The sequence below is a fragment of the Gymnoscopelus microlampas genome, assembly GCF_963454915.1.
Source record: "Gymnoscopelus microlampas genome assembly, chromosome: 5".
Lineage (NCBI taxonomy): Eukaryota > Metazoa > Chordata > Actinopteri > Myctophiformes > Myctophidae > Gymnoscopelus > Gymnoscopelus microlampas.
The window spans coordinates 11,353,307-11,375,806 of record NC_139942.1 but is presented as its reverse complement, the minus strand read 5'-3'; the positions used below and the strand labels follow the sequence as shown (position 1 = coordinate 11,375,806).

The window sequence follows — 22,500 nt, the reverse complement described above, 5'->3', positions numbered from 1 at the left end:
AAGTACTTACATGGTTTACTTAAGTAAAAGTATCAATACTGCAATGTAGAAATACTCTGTTACAAGTAAAAGTAAGGTTTTCAAAATGTACACGAGTAAAAGTACAAAAGTATTGGTATCAACATGTACTTCAAGTATCACAAGTAAAAAGTACTCATTGTGCAGAATGTCCCATTGCACAAGTTCAACATGTATAAAGAGCTTTTGAAAATAGTAGATCTACAAGCTGTGAGCTTGTAGATCGGCTATTTTCAAATGGCTAAAATATATATAGGGCTGAAGTGGTTAATGTATGTTTTGCGATAAAAAAAAGTAACTAAAGCTGTCAAATAATTGTAGTGGAGTAAAAGTGCAATATTTGCCTCTGAGATGTAGCGGAGTAGAAGTCAAAATATAGAAAATGGGAAATACTCCAGTAAAGTACACATTCCTCAAGTGTACTTGAGTACAGTACTTATTAGTAAATGTACTTAGTTACTTTACACCACAGACAGACAGGCAGAGGGACAGAGGGGGGAGAGAGAGAGACAGATTTCTAACCCACAACCACTTCAACCCCATACGGTGTTGTTGAGCGGAGTCCCTCAGTGCTCTATCCTAGTGTCTAGTGTTTTCTGTTTTCGCTCCACATTAAATATCTTCGCTGAAAATAGCCAATCTATACAAGCTTACAACATGTCGAAACACGATGCAATGCAAGCTTGTAGATCGGCTATTTTTGGCGCAAGTTTTCCCCAGACTGGGGTTTACAGTAAGTGGTTAATGTATACTCCGTCTCACACAACTTGTCGACAAGAAGTGAACGTCAAGCTAGCAGCGTGTGCGTGCGTGCATGAATGCGTCCATGCGTGCGTGCGTGCTTGCATGTCTGCTGTAGTTGTTCTAGTATTGCCGCTGAAATACATTTTCAGTTCGGGATACCAATTTGGTCCAAGCAGGAGAGAGAACTCATACAGGGTAGCCTACAAGATGGACTTGGACATGGGAAGTGATGACACAAAGGAATGTGCAGACAAAATTGGAACTGGAACACTATGAAAGCAAAGCTGATGAATGGGTACTCTCTCCTGATTGGATGGAATTGGCAAGCCACCTCAGAATGTAATTTCTGTTTATTAAAGAGCTGGTTTTAACTATAAAATATCACTTACACTACCTTTAAAGCCATCGTACGTAGTACGACGGTGTCCCTTGCCAAAAAAGCACTGATGTAGTGCTTTTAGCTTGCGCACGTGCTTTAAGCTAGTACACTGGTGCTTTTAGCGTGTGCATTCATTTTTTTTAGATTGTACATAAGTGCTTAGCTTGTACATCAGTGCTTTTTGCTAGTACACCGGTGCTTTTTTGGCAAGCACCACCCTCGCGCTGTGGAGCATAAATTAAGCTTAATTAGATTGGATTGCCTCTCAGGTTGCTCGTTAAACGTCTACAATGAAAAGCAGCAGTAACGACCGCTGCGCTGCGATCCTTGCCACCCACATTCTCTCTGCAATGCATCGTGGGTAGATTTCCCTGCAGCGGAGGAGGCACAGTGTGAGGAATGAACGCAGGGGGGAAACTCTCTTTTTTTTCCCCCATGTCTGTACTGAAGATAATCCTGATTCTGTGGTCGGTAGCAAACTGTGAAGAAAGAAAGTCCTCTGGAACCGAAAGACATTTAGAATATATGACAGGAAACAACTGGTTTCTATTAAAAAAAGAAAAGCACCAGCTGAGCAGCAGTGGAAGAAATACCCAGATTTTTTTATTTAAGTAAAAGTAGCAATAGCCTACCACAACATAGAAATACTCTGTTACAAGTAAAAGTTCTGTATTCAGAAGTTTTGAGTAAAAGTACAGAAGTGCTATTGGTATCAAAATATACTAATATAGTTATGTTTATATATATATAACTAAACATAAAACTACATAAAAGCCATTTCACATGCATGCAGTTGGATTGCAATTAGTAATGCATTTAATGCAGCTGGTAAAGGCGGGGCTGATTGAAAAAAATTAAATATTCTGGTACGGTAAAAGTACATAAATCGTCTCTGACGGGTGGAAACCTCATATGTCCAAAACTGTAACTTTTCAGGATAAAATCAGCAAAAGGAGCAGATCGACAATCTCAAAACTCGTCGTTTTGCGCCGTGTTTCGCGCCGTGTTTCCGTAAACACCACCTCTCCTCATTACTGCCGACTGTTTGCGAAATGTTTCATCTCAAACATTAACATTTTTTCCCCCTTCACAAATGTCCCACGAAGTCTCATTGAACACACCTCAGGTTACACATGGAAACTTTTACACCCCCTAGCACTTATCTCCCCCTGCACTTATAACCCCCTAGCACTTATCTCCCCCTGCACTTATAACCCCCTAGCACTTCTCAACCCTTAGCACTTCTCACCCCCTAGCACCTCACTCCCTAGCACTTATCACCCCCTAGCACCTCACTCCCTAGCACTTATCACCCCTAGCACCTCACTCCCTATAGCACTTATCACCCCCTAGCACCTCACTCCCTAGCACTTATCACCCCTAGCACCCCACTCCCTATAGCACTTATCACCCCTAGCACCTCACTCCCTATAGCACTTATCACCCCTAGCACCTCACTCCCTATAGCACTTATCACCCCTAGCACCTCACTCCCTATAGCACTTATCACCCCCTAGCACCTCACTCCCTAGCACTTATCACCCCTAGCACCTCACTCCCTATAGCACTTATCACCCCTAGCACCTCACTCCCTATAGCACTTATCACCCCTAGCACCTCACTCCCTATAGCACTTATCACCCCCTAGCACCTCACTCCCTAGCACTTATCACCCCTAGCACCTCACTCCCTATAGCACTTATCACCCCCTAGCACCTCACTCCCTAGCTCTTTTCACTCCCTAGCACCTCACCCCCTAGCACCTCACTCCCTATAGCACTTATCACCCCCTAGCACCTCACTCCCTAGCTCTTTTCACTCCCTAGCACCTCACCCCCTAGCACCTCACTCCCTATAGCACTTATCACCCCCTAGCACCTCACTCCCTAGCTCTTTTCACTCCCTAGCACCTCACTCCCTAGCTCTTTTCACTCCCTAGCACCTCACCCCCTAGCACCTCACTCCCTATAGCACTTATCACCCCCTAGCACCTCACTCCCTAGCTCTTTTCACTCCCTAGCACCTCACTCCCTAGCTCTTATCACTCCCTAGCACCTTACCCCCAAGCACCTCACTCCCTAGCTCTTATCACTCCCTAGCACCTCACCCTCTAGCACCTCACTCCCTAGCACCCCACCCCTCATGTTGTTTAGACATTAACTGGTATCATAGTTACTTTGTTAGCATTTGATTGTTTTCTTTGCCGTCATTTACATTTTCTGTTTGTTTTTTCAATGGAGACTCTGAGAGTGTAGAAATGGAACCAAATGGACCTTAACGGGTCCATTTGGTTCCATTTGTACACTCTTTGATTTTACATAAAGTGGGGTCCCAGAGATAGAAATGCCATTAAATGGGGGTCCGTAGCCTAATGCATGTCAAACTGGGGGTCCTTGACATTAAAATGGTTGAGAATCACTGCTTTAGGGCCGTAAAAATCTTCTCTTATGGGGGTCCCTGGCATATATTTTCAAATGGGGGTCCGCGGGCTAATAAGTGTCAATTTGGGGGTCCTTGACATGAAAAAGTTTGAGAACCACTGATTTATGTCATAAATCATGCTCAACAGGTGGTCCGGGAGACCTTCGGGATCCTTAAAGTTTCCACAGGGGGGCCACCAAATATTGGTGTTTATTTTAAATGAAATGTCTGAAAATACACATTAACGTGAATCCAACATATTAATAGAAAAGATCATGTGTAAACAAGCACAACGCTGATGATCGTGCTACATCAAACAAGTCTATGAAGCTATCTATTCATCTCTCTCGCAGCTAAGGGGTCCTTGGCCTGAACAAAACGTCCTGTCTTAGACGAGTGATATGTCACAGGCTGGTCACATGAAGTCAGAGTCAGAGATCCACACAGGAACCACGCCGTTCCCATGATCCACATGACTTGATTTTAATGCCGGTGTATGGTGGTTATTGTTAGTTTTCACTGAAGTGTGTAATGCTACATTATAGCGGCTTTACTGCAGCTTTCATAGAGGTGGTTTGGATGTAAAGGAAAATGTGAAATCTGATCCAGAAGCAGAACTACTGGATCTGGCATGGTTCTGCTGAGGAGGACTGGGGTTTGGAACCACAGCCTTACATGTGATGTAATGCTCTCTCTCTCTCTCTCTCTCTCTCTCTCTCTCTCTCTCTCTCTCTCTCTCTCTCTCTCTCTCTCTCTCTCTCTCTCTCTCTCTCTCTCTCTCCCTGTGTGATAGCAATTACTGAGCAATTATCTGGAGTAGAGTGTGTGTGCGTGTGTGTGTGTGTGTGTGTGTGTGTGTGTGTGTGTGTGTGTGTGTGTGTGTGTGTGTGTGTGTGTGTGTGTGTTTATGCATATCTGCTCGTGTGTAGATATCTGTTTGAATATAAGTGAGCTTGTGTGGTTCACATACTGTATAGTGCATACTGTATAGTGTTGTGTATGTGTGCTTGTATCTGAGCATGTCTTAGTGTGTTTATGTGCACGTTTGTGTGTTTGTGCATAAGTTTCCGATGTTCTGTGCGTGCGTGCGTGCATACGTGCGTGCGTGGGTTTGTGTCAACGTTAGGCCTGCATCTCTTCACAACAAACCAAAAAGGCCACAGACTTCCGCACCCACAATGCACTGCTTCATAGTCTCAGTGACTGGAGTGTTGCATTGAGGGGTCGCCTTGTGGGTGACGATTCTCACGACGCTGTCTTGTGAGAATGTCGTGAGAAATGGTTTCACACATTGTAAACATGGATGTTTGAGCTGGGTGGAGTACTCTGTACACTGGAGACAACACTTTACTAAAGGGGGATAGAATGTGTAGAATAGGCTCTATGCACAGCAGCCATATTGAAAAGAAAGTGGGCCTCTTCCAGTGGTGGAAACAGTACTCACATGTTTTACTTAAGCAAAAGTATCAATACTGCAATGTAGAAATACTCTGTTATAAGTAAAAGTCCGGAAGTCCGTTTCAAACACTATCAAATGTCTAAAATCCTTTGAAAATAGCATATCTACAAACTCAGCTTGTAGATCTGCTATTTTCAAATAGCCAACGTTTAAATAGGGCTGAAGTGGTTAATGTATGTTTTGTAATAATAATCAAAATCTAGTGACTAAAGTTTTTAAATAAATGTAGTGGAGTAAAAGTACAATATTTTCCTCTGAGATGTAGTGGAGTAGAAGTAAAAGTACCTAATATTGGAAATACTCCAGTAAAGTAAAAAATAATACTCAAAATTGTACTTAGTACAGTACTTGAGTAAATATACTTAGTTACTTTACACCACTGGCCTCTTCCATACTTACTTCAGAGGTGTTACCAATGATACCAATCAAGGCTCTGTTCCATTCTGGTCAAACAGAGGCAGGGTGCTGATATTGTGCATGTTGGCTCAAACACTCTGCTACACCAGTGGGTCTCAAAGTGTGGTTCAGGGACCCTCATGGTTCCTTGAGGGGGTTCCAAATGGCCCCTTATGGGTGCCCACTTGCTCAAGGGCACTTCAGGAGGACCATACATGGGAAATGAACCCATGCCATGTGGTTGGAGGGTGGTTCTCTCTCACTGTTACTGTACCACCCAGCACCCCTCCTCCCAGCCCTACATACGTACATAGCATGTACAAGAGACCATGAGAGCGTCGGAGGGAAAGTGGACCGACATCTGGTTTCATTTAACCCTCTACGACTTAACGACCGTGTTCTCCTTCGCTTCGCCGTCAGAACGAAAAGGCTCGACTTTGACTTTTACGTGCCTCACTTAACGAGCACAGCGAGTGTAATTACAGTATGATTGGCTAGTTTTGCGTTGCCTCCGGTTCCACAGGCCACATCAAGGAGGTCAGGGGGGAAAAAAACTACTTGCTTGACTTATGAAATCGTAATGAAAACATTTTGAATATGAATTTTGGTGGACAAAATGTTTTGTATTTGTATCACGTTAGGAGATTTTTCTTCCAATTTTAATTTGTTGCTGTCAAGCAGAAACCTCCTATCTACATATTTCAAGTTTGTATGTATACGTCTGTATGTATTTGTCAATTAATGCCCTATTTCATCATACTACTGCAGAAGTAGCAAACATAGCCGATCTAAGCTCACAATGGGTCGCATCTTGATGCTCCACATGTCCTAGACTCTTCTCCCTTCCCTAAAACACCCTGGACAACGCTCCACACCTCCTAGACTCTGTTGAACAAATTCCCCATTGCAGTCACAACTGCAGACTCGCTCCGCCATATTACACAGCAGTCTGAAAACCCATCTATCTCTTCTTGTCACTTAAGCCCCATTCAGATATACAAGATCTGCAAACAACTTGTCGGCATATTTGATTTTGGTGTCATGTGTGAACGTGTGCCAAATTATCAGTGTCAATCTTGTTTCGGCATTCATGCCTTCTTGGGACCTACACCATTGCAGGCAAAGTCTTTGCGGAAAGCAAGTGTGAACACCATGCCGGCAGCATCATGATAAGTTAATTCACGTGAGGGGATAAAGACAGTCTGGTTATGATTTGAAATGTTTCATATTACTTTTACAATGCATCAGTCTCTGCTACAACTAGTCCAACTCACCGTCGGTGACTACCCCTCGCTCGACCATGAATGTCCATGCTATCTCTCTCTCTCTCTCTCTCTCTCTCTCTCTGTCTGTTGGGTAGAGCAAGCATGCTTTCATAGTGAGAGAGAGAGAGTGTACCACCAGACACTCGCACAGGTGTAGCTACTTAATGCTCTAATTAAAGGGCCGTTAAAAAAAACAACAACGAGCGAGTTGACATTTCAAGACATGTTTGTAGTGGAATGGTGAGGTTTTAGGCTGGAGCAGCAGTCCACCTCTGTTAACCCCCGCATCCCTGTGATAACGAGTGATGATCATTGATTGTGTCACATTATTAGGCCTATTCTGCCTGTAAATGGTCGCTTTCATTGCTGTTTCCTCAGCAGAGAACGATTCGTTCTCCCCTTTTTTATTTCAATGGATTAAAAGTTACAGCCGTCTGCCAGCCTGGAGATGGATGCTATATTCATAATTCTCATCACCAAATGCCTAGTATGTGTGCTTACTGTCATATCTCGCGTGAGTACGGTACACACCGCAAACTGTACAGGAAAATAGGGCCTGTGAGCACCCCTCTCCTACTGCCTATGCTGGCAGCTTATGCTAATTAGCTTCCCGAAAATGTAACGGTATCCATGTCCAAGCGCAGCTCTAATGTAGACATTAAGCTTAACGAATTGTTCTTCAAAATCACACTTGACACTGAACTGAAACGGAATTAAGTTGCTATATTATTGAAGTGCAGGCGGACGTCATCGTCAATCACACACTGCTCAGGCTCGTCTATGTTTGTGTGAGTGAGTTGTTGGCACAACGTGCTCAGCGTGCCTCTCTCTCTCTCTCTCTCTCTCTCTCTCTCTCTCTCTCTCTCTCTCTCTCTCTCTCTCTCTCTCTCTCCTGTCCCACAGTGGAAACAAACTGTCTCGTTTCTCCTCCGCCTCAGTAAATTACATATCGTGTCTGGCCTGAGTACACAACACTGTTGTAGATAGATATGTGGTGCGACACCGCTACTCACTGTGGCTGAGTGGAATCTGAACATCTTATTAAGGGGCGCTAAGAGTCTGCAAACTGACATCAAAGCAGTGCTAGAGCTCCTGGAATGATAGAAAAAACAGCGGTACTAAAGGTCCTGGTAGGAGATAAAAACCAGCAGTACTAGAGGACCTGGTAGGATAGAAAACCAGCAGTACTAGAGGTCCTGGTAGAATAGAAAACCAGCAGTACTAGAGGTCCTGGTAGGATAGAAAACCAGCAGTACTAGAGGTCCTGGTACGAGATAAAACCAGCAGTACTAGAGGTCCTGGTAGGAGATAAAACCAGCAGTACTAGAGGTCCTGGTAGGATAGAAAACCAGCAGTACTAGAGGTCCTGGTAGGATAGAAAACCAGCAGTACTAGAGGTCCTGGTAGGATAGAAAACCAGCAGAACATTTAAGCGGGGCAGGGGTGGGGGGGAGGGGCATTTAAATGATGAATACATAACTAAATAAATTGTTTTGTTTGAGTTAGGAGGTCAGTAACTCTGTGTGAAATGCATTAGTTCATTAGTTCCAAAGACTTTGTAAATAAAAAGTTAGTTTTGTGAGTGTAGTTCAGAGGTCCAGTGTTTGAACTGGCTGTGGGAGTGTTGCATGATGGGAAAGGGGGGGGGGGGGGGCGTGCCCATGTGTTCCAAGCAAACTGTCCCTTAGAGGTGGTGGGAGTCGACAAACATTAAGCAAACATGTCATTAACCTATTTATACCTACCACACTGTGTGTGTGTGTGTGTGTGTGTGTGTGTGTGTGTGTGTGTGTGTGTGTGTGTGTGTGTGTGTGTGTGTGTGTGTGTCTTTCCCACATGTCTCTAAAAGTAAATAGAGCTGGCTAATCAGTTCCCATAGCTGCCCCCTCCTCAACTCACACACACACACACACACACACACACACACACACACACACACACACACACACACACACACACACACACACACACACACACACACACACACACACACACACACACACACACACACACACACACACGCCCTGACTTAGTGACGTGTCCAGTCATTTCAATCAAACAGCCATTTTTTGCGGGGTCTGCTCTGCTCTGTGCTGATTGGTCCGGACCCCCTGCCGGGGGTCGAAGGTTCGAGGTCAGTTTGTTTCCTCTCAAACAAGACCTTCACAATAAAACACTCGCTACCTTGGTGTGCATTGTGCTGTCCGTCACTATGATGCGTGTACTTTCATTGACTATTGAGGGTGTGTGTGTGTGTGTGTGTGTGTGTGTGTGTGTGTGTGTGTGTGTGTGTGTGTGTGTGTGTGTGTGTGCGTGTGCGTGTGTGTGTGTGTGTGTGTGTGCGTGTGCGTGAGTGTGAATGTGAAATCTTTTCCCATTGAAACACTTCCTCAGGCTTTCTTTCCATTGTGTTTTAAGTCGCAGTTATCACATGGGACTGTGTTGTGTACTTTCACTGACTTGTGTGTGTGTGTGTGTGTGTGTGTGTGTGTGTGTGCGTGCGTGCGTGCGTGTGTGCGTGTGCGTGTGCGTGTGCGTGTGTGTGTGTGTGTCTCTTTGTGTGACAACCACACGTGTATACACATACAAACACACGGATCCTCTTGTATAGATAGATATCCTCTCGCTATATGCAGTAGCCTCCTGCAAAGACACAAAGTCATAGAAAGAAGACATACATCAAGTTGTAACACAGTCAGTGGTGGAAGGTAACTAAGTACATTTACTTATAAGTACTGTACTTCAGTAACATTTTGAGGTATTTGTACTTTACTTGAGTATTTCCAATGTCAAATGCTTTTACTTCTACTCCACTACATCTCAGAGATCTGCTATTTTCAAACATTTTAGTACTTTCACTTTTGTACCTTAATTACATTTTGATGGCAATAATGTTGTACTTTTACTCAAGTAACATTTTGAACACAGGCCTTTTACTTGTAACAGAGTATTTCTACATTGCAGTATTGATACGTCTACTTAAGTAGACAATGTGAGTACTTTTTCCACCACTGAATGCAAGTTGCCTTTTCTGTAAGACACTTACAATGAAGAGTACTACAGTACAGCATGTAAAATGGTTGTTGCTTTCTGCAGGGCTTGTTGCGTTGGAAGGTTAGCTCGCAGCGCAGCCAGCCCAGTGGAACATGTTATGTTTGCTTCTGCTGGTTTGGACAACGTCCCACTTCAATGGTGGAAAAAGTAACCAAATACATTTACTCAGTTACTTTTCCACCGCTATGTGCGGAACAGTTTTGCTCCTGCTTGTTTGGGAAAACGTCCCACGTCCCCACCAATCATCTTGTCTCCACAAACATAACAGACAACCAGTGGTGGAAGAAGTACTTTTTACTTAAGTAAATGTACTTGAGTTACCTTCCACCGCTTGTTTGGACAGTATCCCACGTCCCCCCAATCATCTTGTCTCCTCAAACATCATGGACAACAAACTACGCAGGGATGTTCTGACCACGCAGACAAGTGCTACGTTTAGCTGGAAGACGCTAAGCTGTGTGGAGAATTAGGGGCTCGTTCTGTCATAAATCAACTTAGAACGGGATACATTTTATGATTAAATACTCTACGAGGCAAATACGCCGTCTTTTGACAGGCGTGAGGGAAACGCACATGCTGTTATTACCAGTGGTGTAAAGTAACGGAGTACATTTACTCAAGTACTGTACTTAAGTCAAATGTTGAGGTACTTTTACTTTACTGGAGTATTTCCCATTTTCAATACTTCTACTTCTACTCCACTACATCTCAGAGGAAAATATTGTGATTTGACTCCACTACAGTTATTTGCAGATATCAATTATATTATAAAACATACATTAACCACTTAAGCCCTATTTTATACATAGGCTATTTGAAAATAGCCGATCTACAAGTGCACAACGCGCCGCGATTGCGACGCGTTGTGAGCTTGTAGATCTGCTATTCTCAAACATTTTTGTACTTTTACTTTTGGTACTTTAACTATATTTTGATGCTAATACTTTTGTACTTTTACTCAAGTAACATTTTGAACACAGGCCTTTTTACTTGTAACAGAGTATGTCTACATAGTGGTATTGCTACTTTTACGTAAGTAAAATGGCTGAGTGTCTTCCACCACTGTTTATTATGTATGTGAGTGGGAAAGATGTAATTTCCATTGCTGGGTCACATTAACAGTTATCTGGGCTTTGGTTTACGTTTGGCCGACATCTTTAGAGATAAGACCAGGTTGACCTCGTTAAACTGATTAATCATTAACTTTTAGAGGGAAGGAACAGGATTTTTTCTTTCTTTTTTATAACGGCTGAGTTTCAAAGTAAACAAGCGTCTGGTCGACTCTGTGACCGGCCGGCGAGAGTTTGTGTGGCATTTGAATTCGATTGGCTCTCTCGACGGCCAGTAGAATTCAAAGGCACAGAAACAACAAGAGAGAAGGGCAGGCCCAGACCTTCACAACGGCACACGTTTGGATTTCATATCAATATATCAATGATAGTGGTGTAAAGTAACTAAGTAAATTTACTCAAGTACACTCACAGAGTGCCGCGCTATGAGCTTGTAGACCTGCTATTTTAGAAAAATCTTGAAACCTTTTTTTGGGGATTTTTTTCAAAAAACTGTTAGGATTTAGAAAACATTTTTAAGAATCGCCTCAGGTCTTAATGGGTTAATACAAAACATACATTACCCACTTAAGCCTTATATATATTTCGGCCATTTGAAAATCTAAAACTAAGCCGATCTACAAGCTCACAATGTGAGCTTGTAGGAGTGTGTGTGTGTGTGTGTGTGTGTGTGTGTGTGTGTGTGTGTGTGTGTGTGTGTGTGTGTGTGTGTGTGTGTGTGTGTGTGTGTGTGTGTGTGTGTGTGTGTGTGTGTGTGTGTGTGTGTGTGTGCGCGCGCGTGCGTGGGCAGCAGGGTGGGGCACTATGCATTGAGGGGATACATGGGGGGTATAGAGGTGCAGAATGAGCAGCTGTCGTCGATGACAGATTCCACTTCCTGTGTGTAACAAACAGAACATTGTGTCTATCTGAACCAATGACTGGCTCATCAATAGCCTGTGTGTCTGTGTGTGTGTGTGTGTGTGTGTGTGTGTGTGTGTGTGTGTGTGTGCGTGTGCGTGTGCGTGTGCGTGTGCGTGTGCGTGTGTGTGTGTGTGCATAATTGTGAGGGCTAAATGTTCCCACTATAGTAGAATTTTGAGGACAATTTCCCTAGAAATGGTTGTGTTAGGGTTAAAAAAAAGAAAAGATCTGGGGAGTTTGGTTTAAAATCACTGCCCTAGGGGTCCTGGACCCCCTGTTGAAGACCCCTGCCTAAATAGTAAATAGTAAGAAATGTTATTTCAAGGAGAGGAAGGTTTTCCCCTCTTGAGTGGTTTGAAGGTCAGGAGGTTGGCCGTGTGTTGGTGTTGTTTGGGTTTGTGACTTCATGACGTCAGGGTTTGGTTTTTGAAGAGTCAGTATCTGGAGATAAATTCACCCACGCGCATGCACACACACACACACACACACACACGCACACGCACACGCACACACACACACACACACACACACACACACACACACACACACACACACACACACTACTGAGTGTTGCAGCAGGGGTTTGTGATGTAATGTGATACACCCAAACATCACACTCAAACCCTTCATATCGTCTCTGTTGGATGTGTGACGCTGTAGCGTGATCAAGTAGGGCATTCATTTAAAAAAACGAAAAAACACAAAAAGTTAAACTATGGAGATGAGAGGTTTCTGCCCGACAGCAACGATATGTTTGTGTGGCAATATGCGAATATGGAAATGTGCCAAAAGTTGCGAAAAATGCGAAATATGTGAAAAGTTGCGAAATATGCGATGCAAATCGCATATTATGCGATGCAGCCTTTTTGAAAAAACGTTACCGCCGCATAATTATGCGCCATTTTGCTGATTACGCGGTAAATTATGCGATCGCATAATCAAATTTTTCTGGAGGGTCTAATTACAGTAATAGCAATGTTATGAGACTAGATATTATTTCTTATTCTGGATATCGCTGCTGTTGGGTGGAAACCTCATATGTCCAAAACGTTATTCTTCAGGCTTCAATAAAAAAAAAAAAACAGATCTACAAGCTCAAAACGTGGCACTATGAGAGGCGTTTTGAGCTTGTAGATGTGCTATTTTTTTGCTACTTTTCTGTGACACGGTAGTAATGACAAAGTAGGCCATTCACTTAGGAAAAAACATCAAAAAGTGATATAAGAGGTTTCTGCTTAACAGCAACAAATATCATAATATTGTGAATTTGTGATATGAGATACAGTAAGTAAGTAAGTGTCGTCTTTTCTTGCGACACGCTGTTAGCTTGTAGATCAATTCTTCTTGGCAAGCAACTAACTGGCGTGATGAAATCTAAATTGAATTGTGAGAGCGCTGCATGGCTCCTGTCCACTCAACAGTGAGGCTACAGTTCAGCAGAGGAAATCTCTACTGGTGGTGAAACATCTGGCCGTGATCCACCAGATCCCTGCATGTTGACTTAACTTCAACTAAACAGCCAATATCCTGCTATCCTGTTCCTCATCATCATGGCTGACATGTGATGCACACATCACAATGCATTCCGGTGTATTTCCTGTTCTTCGTGACTTGGTGACACACATGCGAAGTAAAAACCGAAGATGAGAGTTGAACGCTCTCTCATCTTCTCTCGAGGTATTACTTGCTATGGGCAAATGGATTATCTCTTCCTTTTTTTTTATGCCACGATTTTGCAACCCATTTTTTTCACCCAGTGCAAATTGCCTATAGTCCTGGGCGCTACTCTCCCTCTGCCAGCCTAGGGAGAGCCCAGAACTGAGCTCATGCCTCCTTCAATGCATGAGAGCTAGCAGGCCGCTTCTTATCACCTATCATCAACAGGACAGCACGTGGAAGGAACACGTTATTCCAACCAGTTCCTTTCCCCTCGATCAGAACATCAGAACATGCAAACTCCACACAGAAAGGCCCTTTCACGAACCCCACCTAGGGTAATGGGCACTGATGACGCGGAGGAGAGGACACGCCTCCAGCGCCCACAGCGTCCCCGGGGGAAATCGAACCCAGGACCTTCTAGCTGTGAGGCGACAGCGCTACCGACTGTGCCACCGTGGCCCCAGGCAAATAAATTATCCTTTTGATAGTATAGTGTTAAGGCCAGGGGTCTTCGATGTTTTTTCAGGCCAAGGACCCCCTAAGCTGAGAGAGATGACGCAGGGACCCCCCACTACATATTGTATAACACTGTGTTGCAGATTAAACTTTTTCATAGATTTCATGGATAGCTTCATAGACTTGTTTGACAGCATCAGTGTCGAGTGAATTAATGTTTTGTGTTTTATTTGTTTGCACATTATCTTTTCTATCAGTGTGTTGGATTCATGTTAGTAACATCAATCCATGAATCCTCAATACTTAGTAAACTTGACCGTTGGCTCGGTACTTGGTCTGCTCTTTTTCCATCTACACCAAACCTCTTTATCGAAAATAGACGATCTACAAGCTGCGAGGCGTTGTGAGCTTGTAGATCGGCTATTTTTGGCTTTTTCTTCCCTCACAATTTCCCTCACAATAGGGATTCTAGGGTTCAAGTGGTTAATGTAAAAAACTGGCTCCTATACTGCACAAAGATTTGGCAGACCCCCCGGCAGTACCACTGAGGACCTCCAAGGGGTCCCTGACCCCCTTGTTGAAGACCCATGGTTTAGACCATGGGTTTTCAACTGGTGGTCCGTGGACCACTGGCGGTCCGTGAAGGTATTGAATGTGGTCCCTGACCATGCATTTAGTAATGTAGGAAAGTGAAGATTTGTATTATATTTTATTTTATCGATCACTAGTTGAGAAACAGTGTGATGTATGATCACGCATCAATGTTGTCAGTTACTTGGAAGTCGGATGTCAAGAACTTCCACAGAAAAGGAGAGTTTCAAGGGAAACTGTACCGATTTAGCTGGTTGAGTCATCATTAGTAGGAAATGTGCCCATATCAATCGCATGTGCTTGCTCATACATATGTTGCAATGAATCAGTTAACATGAGTTTAATATGGAAGGTTAAGAGAACAGAATAAGGGCAACCATGGGAAAGGAATGGATGAGTGGTTCTCAATCTTTTCTGAGCTCTGGACCACTAGCATATCTCAGTTAAATAATGACTGTTAAGGGCTTGATTTAATTCCCCTCGAATTAACAAATTAAATTAAGGCCTTAACAGTCATTATTTAATTTCAAGCTTTTCCCCCCACACCACTGATTCTCAATCAGGGTGGTGGTCCCTGGTTCATAATCAGTTGAAGACCCATGGTTTAGACTGATGCTAGGTCTTGGTTCACCTGTGATCCTAGTTTACTGAGGCTTACCTTGCTTTAAGTCACTCTAGATAAGAGCGTCTGCTTAAATTGTAATTATAATGTAATCAGTTACTATGTATTACATGATCAAACATGTAACTTGTGAATAGTGTTCCAACAAGCCATCCAGTCTTTGATCAAAGTCTTTAATCACAGTCTTTGATCAACATATTTAATCAAAATCTTTGATCAAAGCGTCTAAACAAAGTCTTTCATTGAAGGCTTTAACTCTTGATCAAAGCGCCCCTGCAGAAAGCTCCTACTACCTGTTTAAAATCTTCTTGAAAAGTAACTAAGTACATTTAATCAAGTGCTGTTATTGTTGTCTCGTGTCGATGCTTTGTGACACATTGTGAGCTTGCTGATCTGCTGTTTGTGAAAGATTGAGAAAACTGCATAACAAATACTTTTTCTTTTATATAAATATTCTTTTTAGTATATTTTGATGCTAAAACCTTCGCACTTTTACTCAAGTAAAATGTTGAATGCAGGACTTTTACTTGATACATTTACTTAAGTAAAAAGCAAATCTGAGTACTTCTTACCACACTGCAGGGGCGGATTACCGCACCTTTGAGCGAATTGTCACTGTTATTAACATTGCATGTCGTGTCAAAGATCTTATAGTCGTTCATGTCAATAACGGAGTTCCAAAAGTCCTACTGAAAACTGAAGGAATGTGGCAAAGACACAATTGAATCGTTAATCGCAATTATTCGTGTGACAATTAATCGTCACGTAACATTTTCATAATTGTGACTGTCCTAATTGCTGTGTTCATAGCGGGACCTTTTACAAGTCTGTGCCAGGATATTGTCTCATAATCCACCTATATGACCACTGGCCACTGCTAAATAGTACATAATAAAGCTGTAGTGTGTTTATCTGGAAGTGTATGGTGTCATTTTAAAAGCACACAACAGGCTCGCTCTCTCTCTCTCTCTCTCTCTCTCTCTCTCTCTCTCTCTCTCTCTGGTCTTATCTTGTGTCACTACACTGTTTGGTCTGGCTGTCTTATCTGCCTCTCCTCTCTTTAACCATTTGAATATATACAAATTAATGATGTCATCACTTGTCTGGTCTGGGGCAATCAAGTGCCAATGAAAAAGGAGAGAGAGAGAGAGAGAGAGAGAGAGAGAGAGAGAGAGAGAGAGAGAGAGAACGAACTGTGAGATATGTAGAGAGTACACTGGAGCAATTGTGGGTTATTTAAGCAGCCTATCTTCAAGCTCACAACGTGTCACATCGCGACACGTTGTGAGCTTGCAGATCGACATTTGGTACTTTTACTTGTAGTTCTACGTTGTTGTATTGCTAACTCCTGAGAGAGAGAGAGAGAGAGAGGAAGCCATTCAAAGGTCTCTTGGCTCAGAGCCAAGGGGTTAGAGACCTCGGGCGAGGAGAAATAGAGAAGGGGGGAGGTGTAGATCTCTCTCTCTCTCTCTCTCTCTCTCTCTCTCTCTCTCTCTCTCTCTCTCTCTCTCTCTCTCTCTGTGCTTGTCGGCGTGGGCGAGCGAGCGCGGCGCGGCACACGCTGGTCACAAAGGGGAGGCAGAAAGGGCGGAACGGGCTTAATGCTCTTTAATAGCGGGACGCCTTGGAGGCCTTCTGTGGCGCTGAAAGACCCCCGAGAGTGTGTCTAACACCCCCCCCCCCCCTCCTCCTCTCACTCTCTCACCCCCTCCTCTCATCAGAGGAGTTGTGGAAGAAGTCCTTTTTTCTTTTTACTTAATCACTTCAGTGGTGGAAGAAAGTACTCAAATGTTACTCAAAATGTACTTGAGTAAAAGCACAAAAGTGTTGCCGTCAAAATGTACTTAAAGTACATTAGTTATGCAGAATGTCCCATTTCACAGGTTTCAACTGTATACAAATCTTTTGAAAATAGCAGATCTACAAGCTCACAATGCTTCGCGACGCATTGTGAGCTTGTAGATCTGCTATTTTCAAATGGCCGAAATGTATATAGGGCTGAAGTAGTTATGTATGTATTCATTTAAACCCCAGAATCCCCTAAATCCGTATTGTCGGGAAAAGTCTCAGAAAATAGCTGATCTACAAGCTCACAATGCACATTGTGACCGAAGTGAGCAAAGTAGGCTACTAAAATACAGCTTCATTGGTTAATGTATATGTTTTGTAATAATAATTTAAATCTACAAAGTAAGTCGTAATTACTTTTCAAATAATACAAAATAAGAAGTGGAGTGGAAGTGTGAAGTGTAAAAGAGTTAAAAAAATACCTCAAAAGTGTACTTAAGTACAGTAGTTGAGTAAATGTACTTAGTTACTTCCCACCACTGCCAGAGAGATAGAGAGAGAGGGAGAGAGAGAGAGAGAGAGAGAGAGGGAGGGGGGTTCGGGCGATCTAAGGCACCCGATCTTAAAACAAGCATCAAATTATCCTGTTATGGTTTCTGCACGTCAGGAATGTGATGTCACACACACACACACACACACACACACACACACACACACACACACACACACACACACACACACACACACACACACACACACACACACACACACACACACACACACACACACACACACACACACACAGGAATGAGGCATCTGCTTTCTGCCTGGGAAACAGGTCATCTTCCTTTGTGATGTCCAGTGGAGGACAAAATACTCAACTCCAGCTGCTGAAATAGCAGATCTGCAAGCTCACAACGTGTCACATCGCTCGTTGCAGATCTGCTGGCAGATCTGATATTTTAGCTCTTTGTGGTTGGTAGATGTTTTGTGAATGGAATATTATAGTATTATGGGATGTGGTGGTTGCTAGGTAAGATGAATACAAGAACGCTCGCCCCCCAAAACACGCTCGCCCTGGGTCAAATCCGGCGACCTCGGAGCGGACCAGGTATTCCTACACGTAACCTCAGTGAAACTGTGCCTAAACCTAACCTTATTCCTAAACGTAACCTCAGTAAAACTATGCCTAAACCTAACCTTATTCCTAAACTTAAACTCAGTAAAACTATGCCTAAACCTAACCTTATTCCTAAACTTAACCTCAGTAAAACTATGCTTAAACCTAACCTTATTCCTAAACGTAACCTCAGTAAAACTATGCCTAAACCTAACCTTATTCCTAAACGTAACCTCAGTAAAACTATGCCTAAACCTAACCTTATTCCTAAACTTAACCTCAGTAAAACTATGCCTAAACCTAACCTTATTCCTAAACTTAACCTCAGTAAAACTATGCTTAAACCTAACTTTATTCCTAAACGTAACCTCAGTGAAACTATGTCTAAACCTAACCTTATTCCTAAACTTAACCTCAGTAAAACTATGCTTAAACCTAACTTTATTCCTAAACGTAACCTCAGTGAAACTATGTCTAAACCTAACCTTATTCCTAAACTTAACCTCAGTAAAACTATGCTTAAACCTAACTTTATGGTGGTGGCGAGTGATCTGCAAAAGAAATCGGGGGGCGAGTGTGTTTTGGGGCGAGATGGTTCATTAGATGTGTGTGAATGGATGCAGACCAGATGTTGTGGGACGTGGTTGGTCGGGTATGTATAGGTGAGGAGAGGACTTTCCTGTATGAGTTTCCTGTGGGTCAGATGTATCTGTCCCAGGGTGGTGGTCTCACGGTGGTCTGTGTGTCCGTTTGAAGCATGAGGAGACTTCTCAGGGTTTTAGAAATACACCGCGCTCCATTCATCTACTGCTGACACCGCAGAATGGCTATGTTAACGTGTGTGTGTGTGTGTGTGTGTGTGTGTGTGTGTGTGTGTGTGTGTGTGTGTGTGTGTGTGTGTGTGTGTGTGTGTGTGTGTGTGTGTGTGTGTGTGTGTGTGTGTGTGTGTACAGCGGTAACGAGGGAGAACATGTAACGAGGGGGAGGGAGGGTTGTAAAGCCAAGCGCCCCTCTTTCTTTTCTTTCTTCAATTTTCTTTATGTCTGTCTGTCTCTCCCTCCCTCCATATCTCCGAACTTTCTTTCTTTCTCTCTCTCTCTCTCTCTCTCTCTCTCTCTCTCTCTATCTCTCTCTCTCTCTCTCTACCTCCATACAATCAGGGCCATATGGGTCAAAGTTCAATCCTATGCTCTGGCTCAGATAGAGGCCGAGGCCCCTCCCCCCCTGCGGCGCGAGCCAATCAGCTGCTCCCCAGACGGAGCGTTTGTTTTTCCCATCAGCGTTATCCCGTCACGCTAATGAACAGCGGCACATGTGGCCATGTAGTTAACACACACACACGCACGCACGCATTTACGCACACACACACACACACACGCACACACACACACACACATCTATGAGCCTGGCGAGGTTTCATTACTTTGAACAGTACTGAAACATTTCGTGGAAACCTTGTATGTCCAAAACCGGTCCTTTTTTTTATTATTATCTTAAAGAACATTTTAAAATAGTGAAAATAGCAGAGCTAGCTCACAAATGGTTACTAATTTACAGGTGTAAAGAAGTGAGTCAAATTCATTTTGACATAATACTCTATCAACAAGTTGTTGTTTCCCAGAAAGAAAGAAGAAGACAAGGGCAGGGAGAGGAGGGCGCATGCAGGGAGAAATTAATCTAACATTACAAAAGAGAACATACAACAAGATATCTACTGATGTAATGTATACACGCGCATGTAGCATAAAGACAAGCAGATACAGTATGTACGCGAGTTCATAAGGTGTGAAAGTGGCACTGGCAACACATTGGTAGATTGGTTGAACCTGTCACGCTAATGAAAAGGGGCACATGTGGCCATGTACTTAACATGATTAAACCGTGATAGAGTGACAAGCTCACCACTGAGCTTGTAGATTGGCAATTGTCGAATAGATGTGTGTGTGTGTGTGTGTGTGCGTGTGCGTGTGCGTGTGCGTGTGCGTGTGCGTGTGCGTGTGCGTGTGTGCGTGTGCGTGCGTGCGTGCGTGTGTGTGCTCCTGTGGCCTGTATAGTCACTTCTTTGGGCTTGCAGTGGCAAATATTGTATTTTTTACTCCACTACAATTGTTTGAAAACTCTGTCACTAGTTACTTTGTAGATTTAGATTATTATTACAAAACATACATTAACCACTTCAGCCCTATATACATTACGGCCATTTGAAAAACGATGCGACGCATTGTGAGCCTGTAGATCTGCTATTTTCAAAAGATTCAAAAGATTTTATACATTTGAAAACTTGTGAAACATTCTACATAATGAGTACTTATACTTTCGGTACTTTAAGTATATTTTGATGCCAATACTTTTGTACTTATACTCGAGTAAATTTGTAATTCCGGACTTTTACTTGTAATGGAGTATTTCTACTTTGCAGTATTGATACTTTTACTTAAGTACAAAATGTGAGTACTTTTCCCACCACTGTCAAGTGTCAAGCGTGCCCCCGTTAGTGTCTCAGTAATCCCACAGTGGGAGCGTAGGTCAGTGGGGAGGTGAAAGACTGTAGCAACCTAAAGACAGTAAAAAAAAAAAAAAAAGCGTCCGGGTCAAACAGAAACTAAAGACAGTAAAAGGCCAGGGTTAAAAGAACTGCTTCCTCCACATTGTCCCCGCTCACTAAAAACCTCCACCATAAACCTCATGTTTACTGCCCACATGTGTCGGCTGTAAACACAGGGTTGCCAGATTTTTTGCGAGAGAAACAAGCAGCCAGGTCTACAAAAACACGCGCAAAAAAGTAGGCCGCATGATGATCACACACACACACACACAGCTCAATTAGTTAATATAGCATCTAAATCAGTTTTACCTTTGAACTCTGTATACATCAGCTATATTAAAATAGCCAATCTACAAGCTCACAATGTGTCGTGTTGTGAGCTTGTAGATCAGGGGTATAGGCAACCTTAGGCTCGGCCGTGCCAACATTGGTAAATAAATGGTAAATGGTGCATTTATATAGCACTTTTATCCAAAGAGCTTTACATGTGCATTACATTCACCCATTCACACACACATTCACACACCGACAGCGGATGAAACCATGCAAGGCACCAACCTGCTCTTCGGGAGCAATTAGGGGTTCAGTGTCTTGCTCAAGGACACTTCGACACTAACTCTGGGGGACGCCGGTATAGGCTAGGGGAGGGTAATCACTGGCACACTGGCATAAGTGTGAGAGAGAGGATTAAATTAATCCCCTCACATAATTCTACATTTGTACAAACTCTGACTGCAGAGAGAGTCTGTGAGATAGGTAGGTCATTGCTGAGTCTAATGATCATTACAGTGTCTTGATGTGAAAGAAAATATTTCAAAAGAAGAAGAACAATGGAATAAAGGTTGTCATGTATATGTACAATCAGACTATATATTTTCAGTTGGGGTGTCCGGGGACAAATACATATAAATGTAGGGGTTACACTTTAGAAACAAGCCCAAGAAACCGCAACCCTTAACTACCAATACTTACAAGCGACTGTACAGAAAAGGTCTAAGCAGACTTGGCAACACTGTTTCAAACACCTCCCCAGTAATACGACACCTCCAGTACGTACACACAGCTGTGACCCCATTGGTCAGGGGGAAAGGTCGCCGCCATGGCGATCATGCCGCTGCCATGGCGACCGTTCCGGTGATGGGGAATGCAGCTGTGTGTCAGAAGCTATTAATTATCAGCCAACGATGGGATAATAAGCATGTATGTAAGAGGGCTTAAAAGGGCTCTGTTTGGTAGTGTGCTTACATGGAAAACCGCTCAATATTCTCAAGGCCTTTCCCAGGTTCTATTACGCAAACTGGGCGTGGAAAAAAAAACATTTTCCGGTATTAGACATACCGCCCCTGCCAGGTGGAAACCTTGTATGTCCAAAGCTGTTACTTTTCAGGACATGGAGAAAAAAAAAAATAATGTGTGTTCCAAATGGATCCAATGTAATTATTATATAGTCACAAGATCTTTTTTTCTTGGTTCAATATTTATAAAACCCACAGACACACTTAAGCAAACATTTGAGTACTTTTTCCACCACTGCCATTAACCACTTTCAACCTGATGTGTCATTAATTTCATTAGCATAAGCAATAGGTTAAATAGCAGATATACAAGCTCACAACACTATTTTCGCATTTAACATACAGCAACATTTATGTGGTTGATGTGGTTAATAGAACTTGTTTTCACAGCAGACATGTTGACATAAAAAGAGCAGTAGGATAAACACAGGTGTTACTAATGCTACTAATTAACTAAAGGTTGTGTCCCAATTAAGGTCAAAGAGAGTCAGGGGGTGCTACTGGTGTTTATGTTGGCTCACTGGAAACACTCTGCTACACTAAGTGGAACAGGACCTTTTTGGTGGCATAGCAGTAGAACAAATGTAACCCTTTGTTTGAGCCGAATCTGGGTTGAACGTGATCAGTGGGGCTCCCTCTGGTGTTGTGCTTGTGAACGTCTTTAAGGTTTTTGAAGTAGTTTGACAGGTACATGGGTGTCTTTATGGTGTAGTGT

The 22,500-nt window shown here is 43.0% G+C and overlaps 1 protein-coding gene across 1 annotated transcript in view; it reads left to right on the top strand.

Moving 5' to 3' along the window:
• Positions 1-22,500, top strand: part of myo10 (myosin X) — a 156,278-nt gene that overhangs the window by 29,364 nt on the left and 104,414 nt on the right. The window lies entirely within an intron of this gene.